Source organism: Sus scrofa, chromosome 9 (assembly GCF_000003025.6).
Source record: "Sus scrofa isolate TJ Tabasco breed Duroc chromosome 9, Sscrofa11.1, whole genome shotgun sequence".
NCBI lineage: Eukaryota > Metazoa > Chordata > Mammalia > Artiodactyla > Suidae > Sus > Sus scrofa.
Genome location: NC_010451.4, coordinates 77,447,818 through 77,470,780, shown reverse-complemented (window position 1 = coordinate 77,470,780; position 22,963 = coordinate 77,447,818). Strand labels below are relative to the sequence as shown.

The 22,963-nt window shown below is 40.3% G+C and overlaps 1 long non-coding RNA gene across 7 annotated transcripts in view; it reads left to right on the top strand.

Annotated features, from left to right (window-relative positions):
• LOC102161092 overlaps positions 1-22,963 on the top strand; it is a 148,709-nt gene that overhangs the window by 38,478 nt on the left and 87,268 nt on the right. For 4 of the 7 annotated variants that reach the window (XR_002335827.1, XR_002335825.1, XR_002335824.1 and 1 more), the window contains exon 3: positions 8,618-8,870. This is a non-coding gene — a long non-coding RNA (uncharacterized LOC102161092). Of the gene's footprint in view, positions 1-8,617; positions 11,442-11,941; positions 16,895-22,963 lie in introns of those variants that run through there. The other 3 variants (XR_002335829.1, XR_002335826.1, XR_002335823.1) reach the window with 3 other exon arrangements.

Below are 22,963 nucleotides of genomic sequence, written 5' to 3'. Positions count from 1 at the left end.
ATGCAGTGATTAAGAATCTATAATATAGTGGTTAAGAGCTCTGGGACCAAATTGCTCCACAGGCTTCAGTTTTCTTACCTGTAAAATGAGAATAAATAAGAACATCTAACTCAGAGGGATATCGCAGTCAAACAATGTAATGGATGCAAATTGCTTAATGTAGATTTTGACAGTTATGCCTTCAAAAGATGTTAGCTGCTATTGCTGCTACTATTGTTGGTATTATTACTGTTGCTACTACTGTTATCTCAGATGAGAGATGTAAAGACCACCGTTCTCCACCTCTGGCTTCCCACAGTCATTTGTACAGTGAGTTTCACCACTGTCTAATCTTTCAGATGATGGTGGCTTTTCCTTTTACCCCATCTCACTCCTCTGGGTATTAAAGGCCTTCTTTTTTTCAGGGGTTTTTTTAAAGGAAAAGTGTCCAACAAGAGACCAGTACTGAAACAGAAGGGAAGGGGGCAGGGCACAACCTTTAAAAAAATGATATAGCCATTGAGGATGTGACAAAAACTGCTTAGAACTGATCAGGAAGATTTGGCTTCCAGTAGACCTTGAGCCTCATCATGTGCTCATTGTGATACAGCTGCCAACCTATGCCACAGCCACAGCAACGCAGGATCTGAGCCGAATCTGTGACCTACACCACAGCTCATGGCAATGCCAGATCTTTAAGCTGCTGAGCGAGGCCAGGGGTTGAACCCGCAACCTCATGGTTCCTAGTCGGATTCGTTTATACTGTACCACAACAGGAACTCCTGTGAGACATTTTTAGCACACCTAAAATGGATATGTTAATGTCCATTTTAGTATGTTTTGAGGAGGATGAAATAGGTATAAAACCCCTCAAATGTTAGTTTCCATCTATATTGTGTATATTTAAATTTGCATGAGTTTAGATTTACATCTTCCTTCCAGAGATATGCATAAGAGTGGTATCAAGTTTGTTTTACTGCCATATTTGAATACCAGAGATGATAGTTATCTAGTTAATAGTTTATTGCTGTTATGTAGGTAAGCCCTTATTTTCTCATTTTTATTCCTCTCTGGGCAGTTGCTTTTCTTGGAATCATTTGTTTCAATGTACTTGAACTTGACTCACTTTCTGATTTACTGCTTAACATAAGCATTAGCTCATCTGATTACCTTTAAGTTGTATTGGTTCCTGAACATGAAAATACCCTTGTTTCTTGGTCAGCCAGGTCCCACCTTTGCAGATTAAAACAATAGAGTCATTTTGTTTTGCCCTTTGTAATAAATGTGGTACTTTTGTCTCCAAATTTCTCTCAGAAGAACTGTCAATTAAAAATATATTTTAGTGAAAAGAGCATTTTAATAATAGTATCTATTTTTAAAAATAGAAGCAATTGATTCTTCCATTACTAAAAAAACCCCATTTATGTTGTAGCCTTCAACTAATATGAAAGTTCAGGAAGTCAGTGTTAGATTTGTCCCCACAAGCCTCCATCTAGGTATATATACTTCTATGGAGTAGCTATATCATTTATAATTGATTAAACATGGTCTTCCTGATCATCTCTTAAGCCCTTGGTCAAAAATCAAATCTTCTTTCATTATTGTTTGTGTAAAAACTTGATTCACTTGTATCACTTTGACTTTTGACTTCCAACACCATTTTAGTTTCTGCCAATGTTCAAATAACAGGACTAGCAAGGTGGAGGCCCATTGAAAAGGCATGCAGGGTGGGGGCGGGGAGGCAGGTGAACTAGGAACAGTGGAATGGTAGGTATTCATATACAAACTCAGTGTTGAGAGTGGATAAAAGAAGGTCTTTGTCCTTCAGAATTTCTAAGATCTGGGCCCTTTTACCCTCCAGGGAAGATAAACTGGCTTTTCTAAATTCTGGGCCCTTACTCAAAGGTACTGTAATCCTGTTTTCAGAGAAATAGGAGATCTTTTGTGCGCAAGGGCCTAAAGAAGACAGGGTAGGGTGTTCTGGGGATTAGCTAAGGCCCAGAAAGCATCAGGATGTGTGCCCAATGAAACAACTTCTGTGACTAAGTATTGCTTCATGCCCCGCGTGGTGGCCATATGAGGAGACCTGCCCAGCCCTGCATTCCTAGGCTCCCTCCTGGGGGTAGAGGATGTTTTCACCAGGCAAGAACCACGTGAGGAGGGCCCCAGAAGTTTTGTGCTTCCTTTCTGGTTTCTTCAATTGCATTGGTCCCTGTGACCTATCACACTCTGGCATGCCCACCATGCTCACAACACTCTGGAGACTTGTGCTTACCAGGCACATCTCTGGTTAATTAATTCAACAAAGATTAATTCAGTACTTACTAAATGCCAGGTTTTTGGTGTGAGAGTAAACCTTTGAAAGGTGGAGGAATAAACCTAAAGAGACTTATAATCTCTTCCCTCCTTTCTTTACCCTGAATATTCTTCCTTCACAGAACTCAGTCATTTTTTATATATCTTCTGTTTACTGTCTGTTTTGCTCCATTAGAATTCAAGGCCCAAGAAAATGGGAACTGTGTCTTGTTTATAGCCATCTCCCCAGTGTCTAGAACAGTGCCTGGCACATATCATATATTTCACAAATGATTGAATGAATCCCATTTTTCCAATCAAAGAAAATCAAGGAGCCTTGTATATTATCTTCTCTTTCAAAGCACTCTTATGCTTTTATACCTAAAATATTGTTTTCTGCTGCTTTTCCAAAAAGTGCTTATAAAAAAAAAAGAATAAAGAGTTCCCATTGTGGCTCAGCGGAAATGAATCTGACTAGTAATCATGAGGTTGTGGGTTCGATCCCTGGCCTTGCTCAGTGGGTTAAGGATCTGGCGTTGCTGTGAGCTGTGGTATAGGTCACACGTGGCTTGGATCTGATGTTGCTGTGGCTGTGGCAAAGGCTGAAGGCTACAGCTGCATTTGACCTGTAGCCTGGGAACCTCATATGGAGGGTGGATGAGGCCCTAAAAAGAAAAAAAAAAAAAATTGCTTATAATGCTGCATCACTTACAATCTGCAGAACTGCATAATGAACATGTAAAGTAAAAAAGGAACACTGTATACCTTGAAGAACCTCTGGTCTTGTAGAACCTTTTATGAAAGTCCTCCTATAAAAGATCCATGCAGTTATATAATCTACTTAAAATTGTATTCATAATTGGAAGCAAAAAAGTGTCTAATTTCTGCATGAAAAGCAAACCCTTTATTGGTTGTGTTTCTGTGATAGAAACAAGGAAGCAGTAGCCTAGGAAGCTTCCCCCACCTCATTCCCACCACCACTGCTTTCACTCAGATTCTTCTTCCACTTGCCCTTGCCTGAGGGAGGTAAGAAAGGATGGATTAAGGAAGGACAAGGCAGAATTCCAGGAGGGCTCCCTCGGCTGTCATCTTTGCCAACAGAATTTAAGATGCATCATTTTTGATTTCAACAGAAATTGTTTGCTAATTTTCTAACGAAGGTTCCATTGGTGTGCCAAATATATATATATATATATATTGTGTGTGTATATATATATATGTGTGTGTGTGTGTGTATATATATGTGTATATATGTATATATGTATGTGTATATGTATATATAGACAACTCCAGTGACCACATCTGTGATTTTTCTTTTATAAGATATCAATCACAGTCTTATTCAACTTAGCTAGCATGAACTTTTAATAAATCCTGCATCAAAAGGTTTCAAACTTTTCATCACTTGGTGTTTACATATTGATTTTCTTTAGCGTGTTCTTAAACCTTAATTTAAAAACTTGCGTTAGCTATGTTAGCTTTTTTAGCCAGCTGTGGGTTTTTTTCTTTTCTTATAGACCAATCATTTTCTGTGTTTTGTTCACTGAGTAGTCCTCCTGACTCTTGAGATGTATAATGCTTTTCTATTTTACCTAACCTTTTTTTCTTCTTTTATAACCCCTTAAAAACTTTTTTGATATAATCTACCTCTTCCAGAAGGTCAGTACAGCATTCTTGATGAAAGAATGACATTTTTAATGCTCAAATGACTTTTTTTTTGGTTTTTAAAAATTTTTTAAAGTATAGTTGTGCTGATGTTGTGCCAGGTTCTACTGTACAGCAGAGTGACTCAGTCAAATGACATTTTTTTTTTATGGCCCCACCTGCCACATATGGAAGTTCCCAGGCCAGGGGTCAAGTTGGAGCTGCAGCTGTGGCCTACACCACAGCCACAGCAATACTGGATCCAAGCCATGCCTGTGACCTACGCTGCAGCTTAGAGCAACACCGGATCCTTAACCCACTGAACAAGGCCAGGGATCAAACCCTCATCCCCACAAAGACAATACCAAGTCCTTAACCTGCTGAGCCACAGTGGAAATGACATTTCCAAATGACATTTTTGATGCTCAAACTTCTCTTGACTTTCTAATTTCTACTTCTTAGGTTTTTTGTATTGATAAAAAGTTAAAGAAAAACTTTTGAGGGGAAATTTTATCCTGTAAAGTGTACATGTACCTGCATTCTACCCTGGTTTTTTCTTTTAAGAATTGCCTTACTGTTGGATTTCCCTCTTCCTTATCCATGTGATTGATGGTGAGTATTTACTGAACTTTCTTTGTATAGGAACACTGAGATAAAGACTGTACTTGCATAGCTCTTTTGAGCATCACCACAGTCCTATGAGATAGGTACTGTTCTTAGACTTTTTTTTTTATTTTCCAGATGAAAATGGAAAGCTTGGAGAGCATCCCATCCAAAGTAGTAGAGTAGTACTTGGTGGAGCTGAACTTTAAATCACTATCTATCTGACTCAATACTCTATCGTCTTAACCAGCATACTAGAATGCTTCTACATGATTGAGGTTTTGGATAATTATCCCATTCCAAGTCTATTGTTTCTTTAGTTTTCAATCCCGTCTTCACCGCAATTTACACTTGCACGAAGGCAGCAAAACCTGATGTTTCAGAGCAGGGCTCTGGAGTCAGATCAGGTGGCTCCAGATCTACAGCACCATATACTAGCTGCATAATCTTGGGCAAACTATTTAGCCTTTTGTGCCCCAGATTCCTAATATGAAAGTGGAGAATAATAGTGCCTACCTTGTAATACTTAAATGAATCATCAGTATATCTAGAATGTTTAGAATAGTCCCTGGTATATGAAAAGTGCCTTGTAAATAGCTAATGTTGCTTATTTATTATTATTTACTTATTACTACTTATTTAATAATTCAATATACATACTTACTGAATACTTTAGTCTATTACTAATGCCAGGTATCATGTTAGAATCTGAAGATAGAGGAATGATTTCCACTGAATCTTTCCCTTCATGTATTCAGATCTAGTGGTGGATCCCAAATGATTGTTCTCACAGGTGGCATACTCATACTTAGAAAGACAGACCAGGTATTGGGCAATCAATCTAAGTTGACTAAATTTGAGAGAAATTGGTTAATGACTGATGGAATGAGACTCTGTAGTCAAGTGTGTAGATCTTCCAAACTAGTGCTTTTCCAGTGGGATAGAACATTTCTAGATGGCCACCTAGCTCTTCTCATTTCACTTGCCCTTTTACAGTTTGACTTTCCCAAATTTCCCATCAAGAGGCTGCGTCTACTTCCTTTACCTGGAGTTTGATCAAGTCCCACGATGTGCTTTGACCAATAGAATGTGGCAGCATGACTTGCAGGGTTAGACCTTAAAAGGCCTTGCAGAATCCTTTTTTGCCTTCTTGGGATCTGGCCTCTGTATAAAGAAGCTGAAACTAGATTACTGAATGATGAGAAAGGGAGTGGGGCAAGAGAAACCCAGCCAATCTCCCTTCTCCCATCAGTCCCCCCAGCTGGGGTGTCAGTCACATGAGCAAAGCCTGGCACCTTGAATCCTTTAGCTTTTGTTGAGCTGCCCCAGCCAATACCATGTGGAGTGGAGTTAAACTGCCAATTCTTGCCCAAATTGCAGAGTCATAAGCAAATAAATCAAATAAATGGTTGAGTTGTTTTGGGATGGTTTGTTTCATAGCAATAAATCCCTGGAACTGAAGAGGTCTTGAGCTTCCATTTGCACTGTCTTGGAAGTCAGCCACCACATTTAAAGTTTGGATTAGATAATGGAATAGTGCGAGACCATGTGGTGAAAGTTAAGTCCCAGCATTCTGGTCATCTCTGTCAAGGCCACAGACGTGAGGGTGAAGCCACCACCTTTGACCTCCTAGGACAGCCTCGCCACCAGCTGAACACAGCCATACGTGGTAGCCCCAGTAAGACCAGCACAAGAACCACCCAGACAACTCACAGGGTTCATGGTGGTTGTTTTACGCCACTGCATTTTGGTGAAATTTGTTACCATGCAGCAATAGGTAACTGAAATACCCACAATGCACCATGGCTTCCCAAAAGTGAGGGTACTGAGATCCTTGGCCTATAGTGCATTTGGGGCATCATGTTTCTTACCTTTAATTGAACACTTTCTGTGTGCCAGGTTACTTTACACATGCTGTTTTGTTTAATCCTCATGATACCTCTGTAAAGCAGATAACTTCGTAGATCAAAATGCTGAATCATCAGAGATATGAAATGACTTATGAGAACCCTCACAGATCACAGCAGAATGCTAAGTATAATGGCAGTGCCTCATTTCAGCTGTTCTCCAACGTTCTTCTCATTAACAATGGTCTTCTAACTCGGCTCGCCAACTTCCAGTCTTATGTCCCTCCTGTAGACCCAGTCAGTCCTTGCTACTGAAGCCAGTGTTAACAAATACCTGCAGGATATCTCTGACTTACCTTACTGCTACCCCACCATCCAGAGAATAAAGTCCAAGGCAAACAAGACCTCTCTTCTTGCTTCTCCAGCTGCATTTCTTAACATCTCCTTTCTTTGCTTTTTTACCACATCGGGTCACCTGCACAGCACATATTTGAAACCCCATCTTGTGTCATCCCTCTGAGCCTGTGCACAGATCGCTTTGCAAGAGTGCCCTCCTCGCCTCCCTACCTGCTGGCATATCCATTTACCTCCCAGGATTTGGCTCAAGCTTTCCCTTGACCAGGAAGCCTCATATCCTGATCTCACATGAGCATGGTTGACCACGCCTCACTTCTGCTCCCACGGAAACTGTACATTTTCCTCTTAGAGCATTAATAATACCTTGTTGTTTGTAAGTCTGTTTTTATCCACCAGACTGTAAGGTTCCTAATTTTTTATTCATCCAGTGCCCTCAAAATTTGGCCTGGACTGGTCCTTGATGAGAAGTGTTCCAGTTAAGGAGAGGAGTGAGACACAGACATGACCAGGTCAAACTGTCAAGAGCCCTGAAGATCATGCTGGTATAATCCAAGTGTTTGCCACCTGAATGTCCCCAAATCCTCCCATTCTCCTTGGCCCATTCTTTCCTCTTAACAGCCAAATTTTCAAAGTATCCAACTCCCATCCCATATGTGTGAAAGCCTGATATCACCTCCATGCAAATAGCTCTGAAACTTTGAGGGATGAGGAGTTGAGTCAGATGCTCCTGGGTCCCCATTTTCTGCTGGTGCTAAAAGTGACGTTCTTCCTGTGGCTACCATCCACCTTCACTGGTTCACTCTGGATAGGTTCTGTTTCTATTCTTTTGTGCTCCCAAAGGATGTGGTAGTTCGAAGACCTTTGTTTTCCTAATTACTTTTACAGTCTTGAATAGATAACATATTCACTTGGTTTAAAAATCAATGTAAAAGATACATAGTGAAAATTCTCACTCCTGCCCCTGCCCTCATTCGCCTTATTCCCCCACTCCCCATCTCCAGTAGCTATTTTTTTTTTCTTTAAGCTTCTTTGGTGTTCCTCAAGGATTAACTGTTACAAATAGAACATAATGAAAATGTATAAAGTTTTTTTGTGCTGCCTGGACCTACTCTCAAATTTGTGCTGTTGTCTGCTTCTCTGTGGGGCCTCCCCCAAACCCAGAAAGTTCTTTCTTTTTCATTTTCCTACAGGACTGATTTCCACAGTGACAATATTTTTTGAATTAAAAAAAAAGGGGACATGTGGTCTGAGATGTGAGTTTTAATAAAATACAGGACCAGATAGTGGGTTTGCTCTAAAGGTCTATACAGTTATTTCCAAGGCCTGGTGCTTTCTCTGGGATAACAGATTTTTAGTATCGTTTAGACTGTAGCCAGGACTACAGCTCAGAAAGAATTGGGAATGATTTAAACTTGAATGTTGGAGATCATTGTCCTGACACAGGGGATATATCACTAGCCACTTTTTTCTCCAAGTCTCCTGTCAGCTGCCATCTGGCTGGGCCTCCCTCTCTCTCTTAAGACCCTCTCCTCAATCTTTTTACCTGTCTTCCAAGTCCTGGAACTCTCACAGCCCACTCCCCTTCCCAGGCTGCCCCTGAAAGCTCCTACTTCCTTTTTGCTTTTATAAGTGGGTCACTTTAGTTTGGTGGGGAGGGGTCACATGTGAGGCCCTCCTCTGGGAACTACTAGATTAATGGGGGCTCTTGAGCAGCACTAATTTTAGCAATCAGACTGTGCTATAATAATTTGCATAGAGATAGGGAGGCTTTGTAGCCTCCCCTTATTAATATTAATGAGCTCAGATTCTCATTGGATTTTTTATTTAACAAACATCTCCCTTTGGGGGCTAGAGTCATTTATACACTTATTCCCTGTATGGTTTTATTGCAGAAACACTGAGTGTTCCACCAGTGTCCCAGACATTCTTCTGCCTGGCCCAGCCACAGTTGCAGTTAGGTTGGGCCCTGGGGCTTGTTCTGGCCAATGACCCATGAACGCAAGTGGTGTGCATCTCTTCTGGACAAGGCAATTAGGAGCCATTGTGTCTTCTCTAGCCCTCCCTTCCCCTCAGTGGAGGTGAAGCATTCCGGATGGCAGAGGTATAAGCTGCAGGAGGGCTGTCGGACCCACACTGGCCTGTGAGGTAACCAAAAAGAAAACATTTTGTGATAAGCCGCTGAGATTTTGGTATATTTTTATTAAAATTTAATTGCATATCTGTGCTACCTGAGTCAATATTTTTGGAAATTAAAACTCAATTCCTAATGTCTCTGAAACAATAGTGTGTATGTGTGTGTGTATCTGTCTCTGTCTTTCTGTCTGATCTGGGATGTCTCCATATTGCGCATGAATTACAATCCGAAAAACTTTGTAATTGTTTACATGTTTGAAGGTCCCATGAAGCATAAGTGAATTGTATTAAAGTATTTTAGTACCTCAGCACTCCTATTCTCAGAGCCAGCAAGAACCTTAAATATTCAATATTGACTTAGAGTATGTTGGCTTTTCATTTACTCCTAGTTCTGTACTTTTAGGTATAGGTACAGCTTCTTGTTTGGCCCCCTTCCAAATTTCCTTAGGCTTTCTCAGAAATAGTTATGTAAAATTCTGCTTGGAGATTTGTTTTCTTAAGGTTTTTCAAGGTAAATTTAACAGTCCTTCTCTGTTGTTACGAATGTGAGCTTAATTTAGCAGCTTTCTATTTAGCAGCCACTCCAAAAGTTCCTAATGACAATTTTCTGTCATCCAACATGGACAAACACCAGGCCATGCTCTGCTGTTACAGTGCCTTTCCTTCTCTTCATTACTCAGATATTCTCTCACACAGGCTTATTTCAACCAGAACTTCAGTCATACTTTGATGGCTGTCACATAGCTGTTTTATTAGTTTTCTAAGATCACCCTCACAAAGTGCCACAAACTGATTGGCTTAAAAAATAGAAATTTATTGTCTCCTAGCCTGAAAGCTCAAAAGCGCAAGATTAAAGTGTCAGAAGGGCCAAGTCCTCTCTGAATGCGCCAGAGAAGGATCTGTTCCAGACCTCTCTCCTAGCTTCCGGCAGTTTCTTGGCTTGTGGCAGCTTAACTGCTGTTTTTACATGACTTTCGCCCCACATACCTTTCCATATCCAGATTTTCCCATTTTTCTAAGGACAACAGTCATATCGGAGTAGAGGTCTGCCCAAGTCTAATATGATTTCATCTTAACTAATTACATCAGCAACAACCTTATGTCCAGGTAAGGTCATACTCTGAGTACTGGGGGTTAGAACTACGTGAATCTGGGGGCATATAATTCAACTCGTAACAGTTATCAGTGTTTTCAGTGTCAAACAAAAAGTCATACTGGTTAACAGCAAGATCCTTACAGTCATACTTATTTGTGTTGGAATCCCATTTTCTGCTGTTTGAACCTCAGATTTTTCTTTTTTTCCGTCTCTAATGTAGAAGCATTAATCATTACCTTATAGGGCTGTTGTGATAATTAAAGAACGTTTGGCCACAAAGACCAAAATTTCATGGCTTCAAAAACCAAAACCCGAATAAATAATTGCCAAGTAATTCCATATTCAAAAGGCAGTTGCTAAGCCACCTATGCAAGATGGGCTTGGAGAGTATGAGACTGTGAGAGCTGGTGTGTGAAGTCACCCGTTTCAACTGAAAAAGGAGGCAGAGTTGATAAGGCTGAAAAGAAAGGAATTTTTTTTTTTAAGAGAGCTATTCTCCTGCTTCTCATGTAGGAGAGGGGAGGCGTGCTTCTCTCTCACGTCAAGTCAGGTGACAGAAAGCCTGCAGAGAGCTTGAGCGATGTGGGAACTAATGCTTGGCTCGCCTCAGGAGATTTCATGTGGAAGGCGAGCTGTAGGGGCCCAGACACTCCCCCAATGACAGCAGGACAGTGAAGTGGGGAATTTTCCCATGTGTTTGGTGGGCTGGCAGGATGGAGCTACCTGGGAGTCCTTTTGAAAAGACTGTCTAAGAGGAGTTCTCTTGCGGTACAGTGGGTTAAGGATCCAACATTGCCACTGCAGTGGCTCTGGTCATTGTTGTGATGCAGGTTTGAGCTCTGGCCTGGACCTGGGAATTTCCACATGCACAGGTGCTGCCAAGAAGAAAGAAAGAAAGAAAAGAAATAAAAAAGACTGTCCAAGAATGCTTTATGCTAAACTGGACCTCAGCCAGACCTCAGCGAAAAGAAGTTGGAGTATACAATTGGGTGTAGAAACTGAGGAAGATTCCTCACTGGGCAGCCTAGAAGGAACTGGTGGGAAGTTGGAAGGCTGCAGTTGTGGGTCTTTGAGGAATTATGTCAGTGGCCCAGCAGAGAAAGAATCGGCAGTGGGAATCTGTCATGGCCAGAGGGTTTCCATGCCTGATTATATTCGGACCAAGTTTAGATTTTTTTAGATATTAGTTGTACCTCTTTCCAATCACATTCCAACCCCAGAGGAACCTGAGTAGGATAGTAGGGGAGAGGACATGGGAAGGAACAGGGCAACGGGGAGCTGTCTTACAGAGAAATGGAGCAGAAGCCAACCGTGTTCTCTTTCTCAAAATGACAGGCCAAAAGGAAGCTCAAGTTGGGGTGTGAATAAGCTTTAAATTGAATGAGAGCATTGGATTATATGGATTATATGCTACTACCCTTGGACTGGGCTTTTTTTTTTTTTCTTTTTTTGTCTTTTTGCCTTTTCTAGGGCCGCTCCCACGGCATATGGAGGTTCCCAGGCTAGGGGTCTAATCGGAGCTGTAGCCTCCGGCCTTCGCCAGAGCCACAGCAACATGGGATCCAAGCTGTGTCTGTGACCTACACCACAGCTCATGGCAACGCTGGATCCATAACCCACTGAGCAAGGCTAGGTATCGACCCTGCAACCTCAAGGTTTCTAGTCAGATTTGTTAACCACTGTGCCACGATGGGAACTCCTTATTATTTGGGCATGACCTTTTTTTTTTTTTTTTTTTTTTTTCTTTTAAGGGCCACACCCACAGCATATGGAAGTTCCCACATTAGGAGGTGAATTGGAGCTGAGCCACAGAAATGCAGAATCCCCAACCCACTGAATGAGGCGAGGGATTGAACCTGTGTCCTCATGGATACTAGTTAGATTCATTACCACTGAGCCATGACAGGAACTGGACTGGGCATTTTAATGACTGAAATGAGATGATTTGGGGGCTGAAATTATTTGAAGGATTTTTTTATAACCTTAGAGTGGCTTGAAAAGTGAAGAGACCTGCCTCATTTCATTCATGGAGTAACAGACAGATCGACCATGGAGTTTGAGTAGAATGGGGAGAAGAAGAAAGCTGTCCTTACATGTACCTACTTGAATTCGTCCTGGTGGAAGGGCAGTATTCAGTAAAAGTTGCTTTTCACCTGATGATGCTTGTGATTATTTTAGTTAACCCTGTGACTGAATAAACCCACACCACCCTTCACAATGGGGTCAGTGTACAGTTTCAGGGAAACAGAGAAATCATTCCAGCAATTATGAATAAAAAGGGATTCAATACAGGTAATTATGAACTTGCAAAATCATTGGAGAGCAGGAGGAGCAGCCTCTAAACTGAGTCTCCAGAAATAATTGCCAGGAGATAACCATCAAATGATATCCCACAGAGCTGCCGCCTGTGCCAGTCATAAATGTGTGAAATCAAGAGTCTGTTGGGGAAACACTGAATTCCTGCACACACTGCTATAGTCGCAATCTGGAGATTGTTAAGACACTGTCGTCTGTGTAGCCACTAACTCCTAACACCCTTGAAGCTGGATACTGGCCATTGGGATGCTATTGCACAAAAACCCAATGGCTGCATGACCCTGCTTGGTTGCAGCAATGAACATCAGAGCAGGCTGCTGGCCCTGGTCTCATACCTGCCTCTCTCATCTCTTGAGTATATTTAGTGCACAGTCAGAGCATTAGTGGGGAAGGAGTCATAGAAATGTAAGTTGGAGCTTTTCAATCTTTGCAATACAAGAAGGTACCATAGAAGGTGGTTGGAATGGATGTTAAAAGCTAATGTTTCATGTTCACCACAGTGATTCCATGCATAGGAAATGATGTGTATGCCAGTGGCCGCAGCCTCTGTCTAGAGGACCAAATACTGGATTCACTTGGGTTTTTCGAAAATCAACTTTTGTGGTACACTTTACATATAGTGAAATGCACCTACTTTAAGTGTATATTCAGTGAGTTTAACAAATACAATGCAAATGTAATCAATGCCATCATCAAGATGTAAAAATCATTCCAAAAATTTTTCATGTCTCTGCAGCCAACCCCTACTTTCCCTTCCCCAAGCAACTAGTGATCTGCTTTCTATCTCTATAGACTAGTTTTCCCCCATTCTAGAGTTTCGTATAAATAAAACCATACAGTAGGATACAGCTGTTTTTAATATTTGCAAATAGTTTTTTCCTTGCCAAGAATCCATCATGGCATAGCAGAATAAGTGGGATTTTTGAATTTAGACAAACTCAGGGTTGAATCCCAACTCTCCTACCTAACGTCTCTCAACCTCGTTCAAAAAAGTTGAACTTGCTGAGCCCAGATTTCTTAACTGTAAAACAGTAATTTAGAACAAAAATAAAAAAAAAGCACCTGAAGGTTAGAGCTAATAAATGAAAAGCACACAAATAGCACACCAGGAAAGGTAATTACCATTATTCTTCTTGATGATGGCTTATTATTTTCTGCGTATGCTGGTTTTCCAGTCAATTGCACTTAAACCATAGTGCTTTTCTGAAGAATTTTATCACTTTCCCATGCGACACCATAACAGCAATTAGAAGCTATTCTTTGGAGCATCACGTTGCTTCACATCTGAGTTCTACTACTTGCTATGTATCCTCATGAAAATTCTGAATCTTGCTGTGCCTCAGATTTCTTTTCTGTAAAATGGGAATAGTAATAATACCTAGAATTGTTATAGGAATTAAATAATACACATCACCTTAGTAAATACTCAAAATGGTTAGCTATTGTTAATATCATTGCTATTTCATGTTGAAATTTCCCCGAGATGCCTCAGAGTGGATTCTGTCTCTATAGCCTCACTCTAGCTCCACCCCCACCCACTCCCAAGAGAAGTAACACTCTCTTTTCTGGCAATTAAAATTTCCTATTTTAGCCTCCAGGAACCTCTCCCTCCTACGAAATACATGTGTGCCTTCTCATTTGGTACATATTTCAGGCTCTGTATTATCTTTGAAGTATAGAATGCTTGGAATAGAGAAAATGGTTCACTCAAACCCTCTCATTTTACAGCTGGTGTAATAGAGGTCCAATAAAGATGAATTATTTATCAGGGTCTTATCTTTAGAACATAAACTGGGCGAGAACTTGGGCTCCAAACTCTCAGTCCTGTGTCTACAACATGATTTAAAGTGCTTAGCACATAATACTCAGTAGTCTACTGGTTTTATTGTTTGAATTCTTATATGTCATGCTAAGTTGATTTCTAGAGCCAACTCCAAGGACTTTTCTTGTCACAATGCCTAAGCTCTCGTCACTCCCTGAGATTAAAGAAATGATTCTCAGCCTTGTCAAATTATAATCACAAAGTTTATCAGGAAAATTATCTGAAAATTGCCATGAATATTACATAGTGTGTGATGGATATGCTGCTTTGAAGGATATGCTGCATAGATTTTATGTGGCAGATATAAATCCTGCTGATGTTGTGATGCCAGTTCTTTAGTGACTAGGCAGCAATGTATTAAGTCTTGCTCTATAGCTGCAAACAAAATGCTTTTTACCACCAGTTCAGTCTTGGGGTAAATATTTTAAAAGACATTGCAATGCTTTCTACAGCCCAGTGAGATAAAAGCTCTTATACTAAACCCACACAAGGCAAACACAATTGGATAAAAAGTAAAATACAGCAAACCACTGCTGTATTTGTGTGCAAAATAACAGTTATATGGCTTCCCTCAGGCTGAAGAGCTAAAACTGTCACCTCCAGCAGTGTGATTCTGCTTCCATGCCACCAGGGATCTAGGTGGGAAGGAATTTCAATATGCATATCCTGGGAAGGAGGCAGAAGAGAGGAAGAGTGGGAGAGTTAGGAACGATGCCTCCTTTTATGAGAAAGTTGAATATCTCTTTGGTATTTCTCTCACAATTTTTAAAATGCTTTGTACTGGGTGTTCCCAAGATCACTCCCAGTGATTTGACAAAAGATCTCTTAGAACTCAATGTCTTATATGTACTCATAGCTAAGATTTAGTACCATGAAAAGATACAAAGCAAAGTCAGAAAAGGGAAAAGATGTGTGGGGAGAAATTGGGAGAAAAGTCTTCTCCTGACCCAGTGGATCCCTTCCTTCAGCAATGAGTTGTGAGCAAGGTATTGTCTCCTGTGGCAGCTCATTAGTGACTTGTTGCTCAAGGTTTTTACAGGAGGCTGGTCAAATAGGCACTCTCTTCCCATCACATACCCAAATTCCAAATCCCAGAAGAAAAGCAGATGTCAGCATAAAGCATACCATGCACACAGTCTAGCTCTAGTGAGCCACCCTTGTCATTTAGGGAAAGTTTTCTACCAGTGCAGGGAAGTTTACTAGCTAAGTTCCCAGATGACAGCCAAGGGCCAATCTTGCAAGCAGACATTTCTAAGGAAAGTAGTCCCAGGCTTAGGCTTGCTATACTAATTCTTTTTTGCACACACTATTTTCTTCATTCAGGCATGCAGACAACTCTTGTAGTCCCATTTGAAATAAGTCATCTGTAGCAGAGTTTACATGGTCCATCTAAAGTCATATCTTATATATCTTGGTTTGTTTGTTGTTTGTTTTTGCTTTTTTAGGGCCACACTTGTGACATATGGAAATTCCCAGGCTAGGGGTCAGATCAGATCTGTAGCTGCTGGCCTGCACCATAGCCACAGCAATGCTGGATCCAAGCCACGTCTGAGACATATACCACAGCTCATAGCAATGCTGGATCCTTAACCCACTGAGCGAGGCCAGGGATTGGACCTGCATTCTCATGGATACTAGTCAGGTTCGTTATGCTGAGCCACAAGGAGAACTCAAGTAATATTTTGTTAGTTGACTGGGATGGCTTGACTGGGGGCCATAGGTCTGAGGACTCAGTTCTGGCTGGTATTTGGATTCTCATTTCTTCTACACATTGTCTTTATGGGGTCATCGAGATGCTTTCTTTTTTTTTTGGTCCTTTTTTGTCTTTTTAGGGCATACAGAATTTGCTAGGCTAGGGGTCCAATCGGAGCTGTAGCCATGGGCCTATGCCACAGTCACAGGAACACGGGATCCGAGCTGTCTCTGCAGCTCACAGCAACGCTGGATCCTCAACCCTCTGAGCAAGACCAGGGATCGAACCTACATCCTCATGGATGCTTGTCAGGTTCATTAACTGCTGAGCCAAGATGGGAACTCCAAGATGCTTTTTTACTTATGTATTTGATTCCTGAGCTTGGATGGCTAGTATTCTGTCTATGCAGGTTCACTTGATCCATATCTTGGGCTTCCTTATAATGTGATGGTTCCAGATGCTTGGGCTCTTCCATAATGGCTGACTTCTCTCAGAGAAAGTGTTCTAACTAAAGAGCAGGGCAGAATCTTAGAACATCATTTCTATTACACTTGTTATTTAAGCAAGTTATTAGGGCCAACCCATATTTAAGGAGAAGGGAATTATATCCAATAGCAGGATAACAAAGACATTACAACCATCTTTAATGAATATTTGCAGTCAGTAATTTATCTGAATATCTTTTATCCATTTTTATTATAGTTATCTGTTTTATTACTCCCACCAGACTGAAAATTCTTAAGGGTAGGGACCCAGTCTGCATTAGTTTCCAATTTGTTGCAATGTTATAGAGCACTTTGCTTATAGCACACATTGTTTGTAAATAAATGCTATTAAAGGCTTACTGCATGCCAAGAACTATACTAAGCTTTTAAAATTTATTATATTGTGTAATCCTTACAAGAACTTTGTAAGGCATTATTTTTATTTCCATATTTTAACTGGTTAAGATGTCTGCCTAAGGGCATATAGCTAGTATCAGGATTTGAACGCAGACTGTCTCTAGAATGTTTGCTAAATCATCATGCTCTGGTGCTTTCATCAAGTAGTGAATTTTGCATGAGGAGGAAATCTCCAAAGAATCCAAATTATGGTTGGTGTGCAAAAAGTTGGAGAGGTCTTAGGGGTGTGAGACCCTTTACTGAGCTCCTTTTTTAAATTTTTTGTCTTTTTGCCTTTTCTAGGGCCGCACCCGAGGCACATGGAGGTTCCCAGGCTAGGGGTCTAATTGGAGCTGTAGCCGCTGGCCTATACCAGAGCCACAGCAACACCAGATCCGAGCGGCATCTGCAACCTACACCACAGCTCAGGGCAATGCTGGATCCTTAACCCACTGAGCAAGGCCAGGGATCGAACCAGCAACCTCATGGTTCCTAGTCAGATTCCTTAACCACTGAGCCACGACAAGAACTCCAGCTCCTTTTTAAAAAGAAAAAAAAATTTTTTGTTGTTGATGTACAGCATTCTGTCAATTTCTGCTGTGCAGCAAAGTGACCCAGTCTTTTATTTATATATATAAATATACACACACATTATATATATATATATATACACACACACATTCTTTTTCTCACGTTATCCTCCATCATGTTCCATCACACGTGATTATATAGTTCCCTGCTCTATACAGCAGGATCTCATTGCTTATCCACTCCAAATGAATATTTTGCATCTACTAACCCCAAACACCCAGTCCATCCCAATCTGTCTCCCTCCCCCTTGGCAACCACAAGTCTGTTCTCCATTTCCATGAGTTTGTTTCTTTTTTGTAGATAAGTTCATTTGTGTCATATATTGGATTCCAGATATGTGATGTCATATGGTATTTGCCTTTCTCTTTCTGACTTCACTGAATATGGGAATTTCTAGTTTCATCCATATTGCTGCAAATGGCATTATTTTGTTCTTTTTTATGGCTGAGTATTATTCCATTGTGTATATATACCACATCTTTGTAATCCATTTATCTGTCAATGGACATTTAGGTTGTTGCCATGTCTTGGCTACTGTGAATAATGCTGCGATGAACATAGGAATGCATGTTTTTTTTTTTTTTTTTCAATGAAAGCTTTGACTGAATATATGCCCAGGAGTGTGATTGCTGGATCATATATGGTAGTTCTATATTTAGTTTTATGAGGAACCTCCATAATGCTTTCCATAGTGGTCGTACCAATTTACATTTCCACCAACATTTCCACCACCCTTTTCTCTGTACCCTCTCCAGCATTTGTTATTTGTAGATTTTTTAATGATCGCCGTTCTGACCAGTGTGAGGTGGTACCTCGTAGTTTTGATTTGCATTTCTCTAATAATCAGTGATATTGAGCATCTTTTCTGTGCCTTTTTTGAGTTTATTGAAGAAGTGGAGAGAGAAGCATGAAGAGGATGAAGAATGATAAAAGGACCAAAAGGCATTCTAAGTGGCTGAGTCATGTTCTGTAACCTTGAATATTATGTTATTTTGAGGTATTTGTTATCTTGAAAAACTGCTCTCCTAAAAAAAATTTTTGTGAAGTAAAGGATGAGATAAAGTAACTGAAAAATGGAAATTCCATACCATGTTATAGGGCTTTGGGTTATATTTATCTTGAAAAATTGATCATGTTTATTTTTTAAAGTCATATGTGCTAAGATGCGAAGCCTAAGGACAGAAGGATTAGAAGCTTTTTTTCCTTGATAGTAGAGGTGAGGGATTAGGTCCCCACCAGGGCAGCAATGCCATAGAACACCTTTCCTTGGGAGAGGAAATATTTCCAATTTCTCTCATAAGGGCTTGAGGGGAGTACAAAGTACTTGAAAGTAAGGGGAGGAGGGCAGTGGTGGAGGGAATCCTAAATACAGAAGAGAACAAACATGAGGACGGGGAGGTTAAGTCACAAAAGCTGTCCCTGGGGCGGCTCTCCTGGGATGGTGACTAGGGCTCACAGGACTATCAGAACAGGTTCTGCCCTGACCAGCAGAAAATACAAGATGATACATTTGACATAAATTGGAAATGAGTTTCTCTCTGACATAAAAACATGGCTGGAGGAGAGAGGTCTAGAGCAATGCGGTGGCTCCAGGGACTTTGGGAAATCCAGCTCTTTCCTTCTTTCTTGCTCCTTACTATGAACTGACACAAGCCAGTTGAGTTCCACATGATTTTTAGGGGCTTTTTGGTAAAGTTCAGTACATTTAAGGCACTTCCTCCCTTTTGCTACCACGTGATATGAAAAACAAGTTTCAGAACAAATTCTGCCACAAAAGCAGACATTTATTAACAACATTTATTTATAAGCAAGCACATGAATAGTTTCTGTTTATTCTTTCAGTTCAACACAGTCTTATATCAAATCTCAAATCTCACCTTTAGTGAAAAATTCGATCAAAGCAGGCATAATAGCATTCCAGAAGCAGGAATATGATATCTAAGTTGTTGACATCAGGCAGCTCTAAAACCAAAGGCGTGATCCAGGATTATTTAGAGATCAAACCTCAGGCCCTATTCCTAGAGGGCAAGGCTCATTGCATTCTTTTACTCTCTTTATGGAAGGATGGAGAGTGTCTCTAAAAGATTTTAGCCAACCTTATATCTTAAATATCTTCAACTTAACCAATGAGAGTTCCTCTCTGGCATTCATTATACCAGTTGGTAGACCTGTAAAACCCCCTTCTGAAATTGACTGAGAACATTAGCAAAGAATTTGGTGTGATCTAGATATCGAGGACAGAAACATTTAGAATAGTCACTTCTAGGATATGGGTTTTTTGTTTGGAGCATTTAGCACCAAATGTACCTGAGGGTTGAATTAGAACTACAGCTGCTGGTCTACACCACAGCCACAGCAATGCCAGATCGGAGCCGTGTCTAAGACCTACACCACAGCTCACAGCAACGCCAGATCCTTAACCTACTGAGTGAGGCCAGGAACTGAACTTGCATCCTCATGGATACTAGTTGGATTCTTAACCCACCAAGTCACAGTGGGAACTCTTGGAGTATGCACTTTCATTTAAAGTTTTAATTGACTGCAACTGGCCTGCAGTTTATCCTAACTAGGACAAATAAAATATCTTAATTTAATTTGATTTAATTCCTATCCTCAAAACATGGCTTTCACACATGCTTCTGCTTAGAGCTCATTGGCTGGAAGTTGGTAACGTGGCCACATTCAGCTGCAAGGGAGGCTGGCAAGTGTAGCCTTTTCCTAGGAGACTCTGTGCCCAGATATAATAGGTTTTACTACCAAAGGAAAAGAGATGAGCAGATACTTTGTGAACTCTGCAAGCCTTCCCATGTAGAGGAGAGACTCACTATGGTTGCTCAATATTTTCACACACATTGAAATGAATAAATCCCTACCCTACCCTCAGCCTGTGGAAAACTTTCCAGGTATGAGAAATAGTCTCATGTTTTCCCAGAAATTGGTCAGGGATGTGGCAGTGGCTTGTTGGTGGATAGATGTGTGAAGGCAACACATCTCCCTTCAGTTCTTTTACGTTCCAGGTTATGTTAGGATCTTGCTTCTAAAAGTGTGTCCATGGATTAGCAGCTTCTGTATCACCTGGGAGCTTGTTAAAATTGCCAACTCTGCATACTAACAAGACCTGCACACTAACAAGTCTAGTTTGAGAAGCACTGTTTTCGAATGCTTGCCCCTCTTTTCCTCAACACACAGATAGCCAGACACATTGTGATTTGTGCTCAAGTGTTTCCTCCACAGGGCAACTTAGACCTGGAGCACAAAAGTCTGAAAGAATTCATGGAAAAGTGGTGTATTATAATTTAGATCATAAATTACTCAGCATTTCATGCAGGTTAGCTTATTATTCTATACAAAAAGCAATTAATAAATATTTTTTTTCTATGAGAAGAAAGTAACAAGAAGAATATGTTAAGACTGTATCTGGTAATGTACGGACATGATAAACATAATTAACATTGCTGTATGTTATATAAGAAAGTTGTTAAGAGATTAAATATGAAGAATTCTCTTCAAAAGGAATATAGAAATTTTTGCTTTAATTTCTTTTTTTTTCTTTTTAAGGGCCGCACCTGCAGCGTATGGAAGTTCCCAGGCTAGGGGTCGAATCAGAGCTACAGCTGCCGGCCTACTCCACAGCCACAGCAACTCGGGATCCGAGCCACATCTGTGATCTACACCACAGCTCGTGGCAACACCGGATCCTTAACCCAATGAGCAAGGTCAGGGATTGAACACGCATCCTCATGGATCCTAGCTGGGTTTGTTAACCACTGAGGCATGAAGGGAACTTCTAATTTTTCTTTTGTTTGTGTCGATACGAGGTGATGGATGTTCACCAAACTTGTAATTATTTCACGATATATGTAAGTCAAATTATTATGCTGTTTGGTTTCAATTTGTACAGTACTGTATGTCGATTACATTTCAATGAAACTAAGGAGAAAAAAAGATGTATTATATAAAATTCTTTGTATTACATATTAAAAAAAGAGTGGATCTGTTTGGATGATGGATCTCTGAATCATTTTCCAACTTTGTCATAGTTGTCAGAATTTTCTTTTATGAACATAAACTTTGTTAAAGTGGAAAAAATGTTTGAGAATTATATGAAACATATTTGTTTTAGCTGTAGCAATCAGTTAGCTAGCTAACAAACAGATCTCTAACTAGTCTGGAGGAAAACAGCAATGGCATGGGATCATTATGGATCCACCCAAGGCAAGCTTCTGCAGTTGCCAAAATAAACTGCTTATTCACAGGAGATGGGCAGTGCTTATTTTGGAATATTGCTCTTAATTGCTGACTTCTGCAACTCAAAAAATTTTACTGTCATTTCCCAACTTTGCTCTAACATATTTTCATCTTGAAACTTGGCACAAATGTAATTTTCTTTTCATAATTGAAATGATTCAATTCAGCTACATTTATTTATTGGACAGCTGAAGGTTACACAACTCTAAATCTTTTTTTTTTTTTTTTTCTTTTTGGAAGCAATGTAGAAGGGAATTAAAAACCATGGTCCCTGTGTATTTAGGAACTCACTTGGAAAGACTATTGTGAAATTCTTTGATAACTCTTTCAAAATTAGGATTTAAGTGTGCTAAATAATTTTATTCTGATTGAATATACTTATAACTATAAATATACATATACATACATGTTATTTATATTCATATGTATAAATATAAATTATACATATTCCCCAAACCCATGGTATATCTCATCCACTTGATATAAAAACAGGAATAAACTCTAGCCTTAAAGATCAAGATCCATTGGAGAAATAGTATGAAAGTAAGATGATTTCACAGTAACAAATGTTGAAGCACATCGAAGGTCTGGAGAAAGATGAAAAAGGACAAAGGGGAGCAGAGAAAGCATTAGGTTTCCTTAGTTGTTGGCATGAGCTCTTATAGGAGAGCTTACAATGGAAAATTCATGCCTGACCTTTGACTCCGTTTTTTTTTTTTTTGGCTGCCTTGAAATATGGAGTTCTGGGGCCAGGGTCAGATCTGAGCCACAGTTGTGACCTTTGCCACCACTGCACTGTTGCAGGATCCTTTTAACCCTCTGTGCTGGGCTGGGGATATAACCTTAACCTGCCTCCTGGCCCTGCAGAGACACCAGCGATCCCATCGCACCACAGCAGGAACTCCATGTTTACTGTCTGTCATATGTTTACTTGCTATCTTATTTACTGAAGTGTCTTTTTAGATCTTTTGCTCCCCCCTCTTTTTTCCTTTCTAGGGCCACACCTGAGACATATGGAAATTCCCAGACTAGAGGTTGAATCAGAGCTGCAGCTGCCAGCCTACACCACAGATAGAGCAATGCCGGATTGGAGCTGCATCTGTGAACAATGCTGCAGCTCACTGCAACGCTGGATCCTTAACCCACTGAGCAAGGCCAGGGATTGAACTGGCATCCTCAGAGACACTATGTCGTGTTCTTAACCTGCTGAGCTGCAATGGGAACTCTGTGACCCTTGACTCTTGAAACTGCAAAACTGAATTTTCCCAGAAGAAATTTTTACTCTAGTGGTGGAAGATTAAAAACAGTCAAGGATTAGTAAAGACTCAACATTATACCAGATGATTTTTTTAAAAAAACCCTATAATTCTCTGACATTTTAATTTGTGTATTGATTGATAAAGATGTTCATTTTTATGTATAGTGTAGTGGAAAAATATTGCCTGCCATATGGGTAAA